Genomic DNA, 10244 nt, shown 5'->3' on the forward strand with positions numbered 1-10244 from the left:
CGGCGGCTCGCAGGGAGGGAGAGAGAGGGAGGGAGGAAGGCGGAGGGATATTCGGGCCGGACCTCTCCGCGGCGGCACCGCGCTCCATGTCGATTGGCTGCCGCCGTGGCCACGCGGAATCCTCAATTGGCTAGGCGGTCAGCATTGAAGGGCCGCCCTGCGCCCATTCGCCCGCTCGTTTCGAGGCCCGGGTTGGCTGGGCGGGCAGCAGAAAGAGGCGCGCGGATTGGTCGGGGGGAGGGAGATTGGGGTGGGGCAGGCGAGAGCCGGCCGCTGATTGGATTGGCCTGGTAAAGGCCTTGAGCGCAGACCGGCTGAGCGCTGGGAGGAGGGTGGACCAAAGGCGAGACCCCGCGTGATTGGCTGGGACACCAGACGTTGATAGGATAGGGCGCCCGGGAGAACTGGGGAGAGGAGTTCGGGGTCGGGGCCGCGGAAAGGCGGGAGGCGCCCCGCCGCTTCAGGAGCCTAGCGCGGGGCACGATGGGACGCCCCCGGGAAGGGGCGGAGCCGTGTTCGGGCTGCGGTTGGGAAAGCGCCGTCACTCCAAGGGGCGTGTTGAGGAGGATTTCGCGGGCCCTAGCGGGGGAGGGGGGACCGTTAAAGCCTTGCACCGCGCCCACAGGAAGCTGCTCTCATGGCCAGGCCTACTTCGTACCAGGCTCTCAGCTGGGAAGGACCTTGAAGACCATGCGGTTCAACTTCCAGTTTGCAGGTGTGGAAACTGAAGCCCAAAGAGGGTATGCGACTTGTCCAAGATTACACAGTCGGTTAGTGGCCTGCTCGGGACTGGCCTTAAGCTCCCCTGACTGCCCTTGGTCTTACACGCAGCTTCCCTCCCTCTCGAGGAGGTGAATGCTAATGTAGTTTTGAGGCCTAACTAACGTGGGATGGGCATCCTGGATGCCCCCATCCTTAGCTACCAGCTGTTTGAAGGAATAGAAATGTTTTCAGCCTGCGAAGGTGCCTCTATAAAGGCACACTCGTGAACCGGAGAGAATGTGTTTGCAGGCATAAAGGATTGTTAGCTCTTAGCCTTTTTTAGTTCAAATCCTGCAAGAAATTAATGAAAGCCTTTCTGCAGCAAAATGCAGATAAAGAAAGTGTGCATACATTGACCTCTGAGATTGATACATGGGTCTCTGACGAAGAATTTCCTGAATTACTACGTTTTCACCATATTGAGTTAGAGTTAATGGGATGTAACTAGTTGAGAGAGCTCTTTACCCTATCTCTTGAGCTTGCAGAGTAATTACTCTACTCTAGCCCTACTGGGAAGACCTAGAAAGACTCTGTCCTTGCTCAGAGGTTCCACCCAAGAATTAGGAAAGGTTGGCTAGCTACCCTCAATCCTTTCTTTGTTAGGAAGTCTTTACAGTTCTGCATCTTAAAGTGTGGGGATCATTCTCACCCATCCTGTGACTGCTTGGTTTCCTATGGCTTAGCAGCCGGCCTGACCCCAGCCTTTTGCCTCACCTATGAGCTCAGGGAGAGCTGCCCTATGTGTGTAAGTTATCTGGAATCAGTGAAGATTAAGTAAGACGACATCCATGGAAATCTTTTGAGTTGCCCTTATGTGGACTCCCCATGCTACAAATGATCCACAGTTCTGCTTCACTCCAACCCAGCTTCCTCCCGCCCCCAGCAGTTTGCTCCACATGATAGTACCAGGGAGGGCAAATGGATTTTTTAAGGACCTGGAATAAAATGCTGGGAAGAGAATATGTTGTGCAGCAACGTTCCAGTCAAACATAAGATCCTTGCCAAAACCCAAGTGAAATGATTTTTTTTTTTCAGTTGAGCTAAGGTTAATGATGGTGCTATCTAGTCCCTTTCAGAAGCGCTCAACACTAGCCTGCATTCAGTGATGACACACAGACTCCGAAACAGACCGCCTGCTTTCGTATCCCAGCCGTGCCACTTCTTGGCTTGTATGACTTCCTTTGCTTACATGGAAAATGGGGCTAGAAATTGTACCTACTTCATCTAAGGCTTTTGGGAAATCTTAAAATGAGTTAATACATGGGAAGTGCTAGGAACACTGCCTGACATGTTATATATGCCACATATACTTTGGCTGTTATCTATTAAGCATGTATTTTGTACTCAGTGAGTGGTTCTTGGTCTTTGGCCTATTAGGAAAGAAAGATTTTAATTGATTAATCTCACAAGTAAATGTAAAAGTGACAGATGCCAAAGCCTGACCCAGTCGGGGGCTCAGGGAAAATTTACCTGAGAAAGGGAAGAGTTATTCAAGTGGAGAAGGGAGGAACAGCATGTGTAAAGGTCCTGTGATGGGAGGGAGCATGGAGATTATAAGGAACAGCAAGAGGGCCAGTAGCCCCAAAGCCCAAAGAAGAAGGGATTGAGGTAAAGTTGGAATGTTGAGTAGGAGAAAGAGCATATGAGACTTTGTGTACCATGCATGTGATTTTGTCTATATTCTAAGAGCAAAGGCAGCGACTCAAAGGTCTTAAGATTGGTGGTGATAATGTGGAGATTAGACTGGAAACAGGGCAAAGGAGATGCAGGAAAACCAGTTAGGAGGCCATTGCAGTATTCTACGTAAGAGAGGATACATGGAGAGAGGAGAGAGGTAGAAGTAATAGTGGAAATAAGAATAGGTATCAAAATTAATTGAACCTGGTAATTGATGGGAACAAGAAGGAGGTGGCACTCATGCCTACTAGATTTCTGGCCTGCACTATGCAATGGAGGGTGATGTGATGCCCTTGCAGTGTTTCCCAGGTAGGAGGAATTGGAGGCCACATGGTTTGGTAGAATGCACAGGCACACGGGCTTCAAGTTGTATTTCTTGAGCTGTGGATGGTGTCCATGGGTTTGAAGATGTTATTCTCTCTAACTTTTTGAATGTCAAGAATACTCAAGTCCAGTGGACAAATTCTGAAATTAAAGAGAAAAAAACTGGGTTTCGTTCTTACTCTGCCCCTTCCTGCTGTATGATCTGGAACAAGTTACTTAACCTTTTGGATCTGTAAAATGGGAGAATCTCTGTCCCAGCACTGGGTGATCTGAGCACAAATGGGAGCCTGTCCATGGGGCGCTCACTGCAAGTGTCCTGCTCTGGGAGACACTCACCGGCGTCTTTGAAGCAAGTGTGTTTATGAAGGGACGGCACCTGCTGGTGTCTCTCCACCCAGTCCCCCATCCCACAGGGCACATGAGTGAAAAGATCCACTGCCAAGGGAGAAGCAGTCAGCCTGTGACCTGATGCCCTTTCCTCCTGAGCAAAGCCAACGGACCCAAGATGGGTAAGACCTTGGCCTCCTTGGGGCTGAGGAAGAAGGGAGGTGAATTATCACGTCTGGAGATCCGAGTGCCCCTCTGCTTAGTAATGGGACAAACTTTGTTGCCTTTTTCCTGACTCTCCACACCACACTCCTTCCAAGTAATTCAGAAAAGGGATCATTTGAGGGGCTCCTGCATGGCTCAGTTAAGTGTCCAACTTGATTTCAGCTCAGGTCATGATCTCGGGGTGCTGAGATCGGGCCCCATGTTGGGCTCTGCGCTCAGCAGGGAGTTGGCTTGAGGATTCTCCCTCTCCCTTTGCACCACCCCTCCCTCCTGCTTGTGCACATGCGCACACACTCTCACTAAAATAAAATCTTGGGGGAAAAAAGGAAGAGATCATTTGCAGAAAAGCAGCTGAGACTTCCTGCTCTTTCCTCCTCAGTCCTCGGGGCAGAAATGCTGTCATCATAAAATAATCCTCCTTGCCCCCCTGCAGACCTTCCCTGTGCTCACTAGGCTTTAGCTTTCTTGTTCCCCGAACACACCTTGATTTAAGTCTCAGGACCTTGGTATTGGCTGTCCCTTCCGCCTGGGTCACTCTTCCGCCATTTGTTCCTTCCCATTCCTCTCTTAGTTCAGATGTCACTTCTTCAGACAGGCGTTCTCTGATCCGCCCACCTAAGGCAGGTTCCACAGGTGCTGGTTGTGCCCTATTTGCTGATGATCAGAACTCCTCAGTACCGGCAGTGATCTGTCGGTGCTGTCTGTCCCCACCCCCACTAGAATGGTGGTCCACAGGACCAAGACCTTGTCCATCTTATTTGTTCCTTAAAATTGTGCCTCACACCATGGCAGGTGCTTGGATATTTGTAAAATGGATGAAGCAGTAACTAAGCACGTAACGTGTCCTTGTGGCCTATGAGGAGTGACTGTCTAGTTGTGTTAAAGGTGCTTTGTAATTTACCTCACTCTCTCTTCCAGTGTTGTCCATACTGGTGCCCACGGGTACCTTTGGTCCAGTCAAGGTGGCCATGTGGCTGTATCTCCCAGAAGTAGTTCATCACTGTCCTAGGCCTGTCCCCCAACTGGAATCCCCTCTTTGTCCCTCTCTGTCTTCAATATGGTTCTCTTGTTAATTTGTTCACTTCACTACCTTCATTTTGGGGCTCTCCTCTTCGCAGGCATCTCAGGTATAACACGGGACTATGATAATGGCCGTCAGAAGGGTTTGAACCAAATGCTGTTATGGAGCTAAATTCTCAGAGGAGGAAGAGACAGGTGGTTCCTGGCTCAGCTATGAGAACACTTAGTAGGCAAGGGAGGCTTTGAGCTGAACCTTGGAGGAGTGGAGAAGATTAAAAATTGCCAGGAAGCCTTCTCCAGCCAAGGTTGACTCTGTTTACTAATTATGTTATCTTGGGAAGGTTTATTTGAGGCCTCTGTGTCTCAGTCTCCTCATCTGCAAGGTGGGGATAAGAGTCTTAACCCGGGTTGGCTTATGGGTACGAGACCTGTACAGTCACCCCTGTGCTTAGGAGGGCTAGCCCCTTCCTTGGTTTAATGCTCTGTTGTCACCGTATGAAGTTCTTAATAATTTTTGAACAAGGGGCCCTGGAAATTGTGTTCTGACTGTGCTTCAAATGGTTACTGAGAAGTCCTAGGAAGTTAATACATGAACATCTTTTAAAACAGTGAGGGCCTGGCATTTAATGGGAGTTTGGTAGGTGCCAGCTGTCATTACTGGTATTGGTGTTCTTCGAACTCTTGTCATGGCACAGCTCACAGTGCCCCTCAGGCTAGCCTTTGAGCAACCCACAACATTTAAAAAAAAAAATTTTTTTTTTAAGATTTTATTTATTTATTTGACAGACAGAGATTACAAGTAGGCAGAGAGGCAGGCAGAGAGAGAGGAGGAAGCAGGCTCCCTGCTGAGCAGAGAGCCCGATGTGGGGCTTGATCCCAGGACTCTGAGATCATGACCTGAGCCGAAGGCAGAGGCTTTAACCCACTGAGCCACCCAGGCACCCCATCAAATAAATAAAAATGTTTTTAAAAAATGTTGTGGGTGAACAACCCACAACATTTTTTTTTTTAAAGATTTTATTTATTCATTTATTTGAGAGAGAGAGAGCACAAGCAAGCAGAGAGAGAGAGGAGGAAGCAGGCTCTCCGTTGAGCAGAGAGCCCAATGCGGGGCTCGATCCCAGGACCCTGAGATCATGACCCGAGCCGAAGACAGAGGCTTTAACCCACTGAGCCACCCAGGTGCCCCCCCACAACATTTTTTAAAAACATTTTTATTTATTTGATACATATATATATATATATATGTATATGGATTAAATTTTTCAATGCCTGAAAAAGCTGAGCACATAGTGGATACTTAATTATGGATTACTTCCTGTGGAGCAGAAGATGGTATCCTAGGAAGGGGTAGTCACAGAGGGCTTCCTGGAGAAGATAATTCACCCCTACAAGTAGTATGTTTGGATGGGAGGAAGGCTTCTGACGACACAGTCTAGCAACAGTCAACATACTAGGTGGCCCTATTAGAAGAATGCTGAATCGCAAAGTAATTGATGGGAGTTAGAGGCTGATTAGATACAGAGGAGAGGAAGGCTAGAAGGTGAGGCCTCAGCCTCCAGCTTGAGTGAGAGTGGGTCATTTTAAAAACTAGGTCAGGTATGGAAGCTGAGTTGGTGCAGCGAGGTTGGGTAGAGGTTGCGGGGAGGGGTCACCAATCCAGTTTTATTTATTTATTTTTTAAAGATTTTATTTATTTGACAGACAGAGATCACAAGTAGGCAGAGAGAAAGGGAAGCAGGCTCCCTGCCTAGCAGAGAGCCCAACGCGGGGCTTGATCCCAGGACCCTGGGATCACAACCTGAGCCGAAGGCAGAGGCTTTAACCCACTGAGCCACCCGGGCGCCCCACCAATCCAGTTTTAAAAACAATAATTTTTTAAGGTCACAAGACATCCAAGGGACTAGACACTCTTATTAACATGTAATGTATTATTTGTTTCAGGGGTACAGGTCTGTGATTCCTTAGTCTTACACAATTCACAGCGCTCACCATAGCACATATCCTCCCCAATGTCCACCACCCAGCCACCCCATCCCTCCCACCCCCTCTCCCCTTCAGCAACCCTCAGTTTGTTTCCTGAGATTAAGAGTCTCTTATGGTTTGTCTCTCTGTCTGGTTTTGTCTTGTTTCATTTTTCTTTCCCTTCCCCTGTGATCTTCTGTATTGTTAGTCAAATTCCTCATCAGGGAGATCATATGATAATTGTCTTTCTCTGATTGACTTACTTCGCTCAGCATAATAGCCTCTAGTTCCATCCACATCATTGCAAATGGCAAGATTTCATTTCTTTTGATGGCTGCATAGTATTCCTTTGTGTATACACACACACACACACACACACACACATACACATACACATATATATATATATCACATCTTATTTATCCATTCATCTGTTGGTGGACATCTAGGCTCTTTCCATAGTTTGGCTAATTGTGGACATTGCTGCCATAAACATTCAGGTGCATATGCCCCTTTGGATCACTACATTTGTATCTTTAGGGTAAATACCCAGTAGTGTGATTGCTGGGTTGTAGGGTAGCTCTATTTTCAACTTTTTGAGGAACCTCTGTACTGTTTTCCGGAGTGGCTGCACCAGCTTGCATTCCCACCAAGAGTGTAGGGGGGTTCCCCTTTCTCTGCATCCTCGCCAACACCTGTCATTTCCTGACTTGTTAATTTTAGCCATTCTGACTGGTGTGAGGTGCTATCTCACTGTGGCTTTCATTGTATTTCCCTGATGCCAAGTGATGTTGAGCACTTTTTCATGTGTCTTTTGGCCATTTGGATGTCTTCTTTGCAGAAATGTCTGTTCATGTCTTCTGCCCATTTCTTGATTGGATTATTCTTTTGGTGTTGAGCTTGATAAGTTCTTTATAGATTTTGGATACTAGTCCTTTATCTGATATGCCATTTTCAAATATCTTCTCCCATTCTGTCGGTTGTCTTTTGGTTTTGTTGACTGTTTCCTTTGCTGTGCAAAAGCTTTTGATCTTGATGAAGTCCCAGTAGTTCATTTTTGCCCTTGCTTCCCTCTCCTTTGGCGAAGTTTCTAGGAAGAAAGTTGCTGTGGCTGAGGTAGAAGAGGTTGCTGCCTATGTTCTCCTCAAGGATTTTGATGGATTCCTGTCTCACATTGAGGTCTTTCATCCATTTTAAGTCTATTTTTGTGGTGGTGTAAGGAAATGGTCCAGTTTCATTCTTCTGCATGTCGCTATCCAATTTTCCTAACACCATTTGGGAGACGAGACACTTTTGATTGGGACTTTGGGGAAAGGTTGGTGCTTCCAGAGTAAGAAGTTGGAAATCAACAACAACAACAACAAAGAAGTAGAGGTCAACAGATCATTGAGACCCTAAACAATCATTGAGATCCTAAGAGTAAATTATGTCTTGAAGGACGTTGTATAAAGACAAAAGCAAAAGATCTGGGGAATGGAAGTGGGTTTCCAAAGTAGCAGGCAATAAAATAAGAGGGAGAAGAGAAGGAAGACCAGAGGTAGGAAAAGAAATGGGTTAATGGACTGTTTATAGCTATAACGGTCTGAATAATGTTCCCCCAAGGATGTCCACATACTAATCTGAGAATGTGTTACTTTATGTGCCAAAAGGGACCCTGCAGAGGTGATTAAATTAAAAATTTTTGAGAGGGCGGAGATCTTCCTGGATCATCTGGGTGGACCTAATGTCATCACAACGGTCTTTATAAGAGGGAGGCAGGAGGATGAGTCGGGGAAGGTGAAGCGAAGACAGTAGAGGCCAGAGTGATGGGCCAGGAGCCAAAGAATGTGGCAGCCCCAAGAAGCTGCAAGCGGCAAGGAGCAGCTTCTCTCCTACAGCATCTAGAAGAAACATATGCTTCTTCTAGAACCATAAAAGGATAATTTGTGTTGCTTTAAGGCCCTCCTTACAATAATTTGTTAGAGCAGCAACAGGAAACAAATGCAAGAATAACAAACAAGCTAAATCATTACCAATAATAGATGGATTCCACAAGTCATGATCTGTTGGTATGGCAACTGTTACAATGGTAGTTAGCCATTAACAAACCAGAAGATCATCTAATCATGTAGAAAATGTTCCCAATAGATTGCCAAGTATAGACAGCAAGTTATATCACCGGTATTTATATTAAAAATTCATCAAGCTGTACCCTAAAGATTCATGCATTTTAGGCACTTGACTATAGGTATGATATACGTCAGTAAAAAAGTTTTGCACATTGAGTATAGATGTCCTGTTTTGTTCAAAGAAGAGAAGGCTATGTTCTATCTGTACATTGCCTGAATAGGAAAGACTGCGAATGTATAGACACAATGTTAATAACAGACGTCTCTGGATGGTAGTACTCGAGATGACTTTTATATTCTTTTCAGATTCTTCTCGGTGTATTCCAATTTTTCTTCAGTGAACAGATGTTATGTTTTTTAATGAGAAAAAAATCTTTTTAAAATTTGTTTTTAGGGGCGCCTGGGTGGCTCAGTTGGTTGAGCAACTGCTTTCAGCTCAGGTCATGATCCTGGAGTCCCAGGATTGAGTCCCACATCGGGCTCCCTGCTCATTGGGGAGTCTGCTTCTCCCTCTAACCCTCTCCCCTCTCATGCTTTCTCTCTCAAGTAAATAAATAAAATCTTTAAAATAAATAAAATAAAATAAAATTCGTTTTTAAAAATCAAGGAAAAGGGATAGGGAGAAAGTGTTTTTGTTTTGTTTTGATTAAGGGAGAGCATGCATGCACATAAGCAGGGTGGGGAAGGGGATTAGGGCAGAGGGAGAGAGAGAGAATCCTAAGCAGGCTCCACGCCCAGCACAGAGACCAGTATGGAACCCAGCGCGGCTCCATCTCCCAACCCTGAGATCATGACCAGAGCTGAAATCAAGAGTTCTGGCTTAACTGACTGAGCCACCCAGATGCCCCAGGGGTAGGGAGAAAGTTGGAAGAAGTAAGTGTAAGCCAACGGGCAAGGCCCCTGCAGCATCTGCCCCAATCAAGCTGCTATAAACAGTTTCTGAAAATAGGTGATACTTTTTTTTTAATTTATTTATTTGAGAGACAGAGAGCATGAGAGGGGAGGTCAGAGGGAGAAGCAGACTCCCCATGTAGCTGGGAGCCCGATGTGGGACTTGATCCCAGGACTCCGGGATCATGACCTGAGCCGAAGGCAGTTGCTTAACCAACTGAGCCACCCAGGCGCCCCGGTGATACTTTTTTTAAAGATGTATTTGTTATTTTTTAGAGAGAGAGCAACTGGGGGGAGGGCAGAGGGAGAGAGACTATCTCAAGCAGACTCTGCACTGAGCATCGAGCCCAGCTCGGGGCTCGATCCCAGGACCCTGAGATCATATCCTGAGCTGAAATCAAGAGTCAGATGCTTAACCAACTGAGCCACCCAGGTGTGCCCCTCACCCTCCCCCAGGCAGAAACGGACTCAGTACTGGGGACAAGGAAGGAAGAAGGAGAAAGGCATGAATGTGGAGATAAAAGCTTCATGAACCTTGAGTCAGGAGGGCCCCTGAGGGAAGTGTGGCAAGTGGAGCACATTATTTAATCAGCCTTCTCCCTGCCCCCTCCCCTGTTTGTGGGCACACCAGACCCCCTCAGCCACTTTCTCCTTCCATTTCTTCAGTCTTCCTTTGTTCCCTTGCCTTGTTCTTTTTGATTACCAAAGTAATACATGGTCCTCACTGGGGCTATTTTGAAATGCATCGAGAGGTAAGAAGCAAAAATCACCTATAATCCCAGATTATACCCACCATGAAAACACTGCCATATTTTTCCGTCTCAGTTGAGAACCAAAACATTACTATGTAACATTTTTTGTCACCGCCTAAAAATGGACTTCAAAGATTTTTAAATTGGTTCAACTCTTTCATCGGGTTGCATTAAAAAATAGCATGAAATAAAT

Source organism: Enhydra lutris, unplaced genomic scaffold (assembly GCF_002288905.1).
Source record: "Enhydra lutris kenyoni isolate GAN:26980312 unplaced genomic scaffold, ASM228890v2 scaffoldscaffold26, whole genome shotgun sequence".
Lineage (NCBI taxonomy): Eukaryota > Metazoa > Chordata > Mammalia > Carnivora > Mustelidae > Enhydra > Enhydra lutris.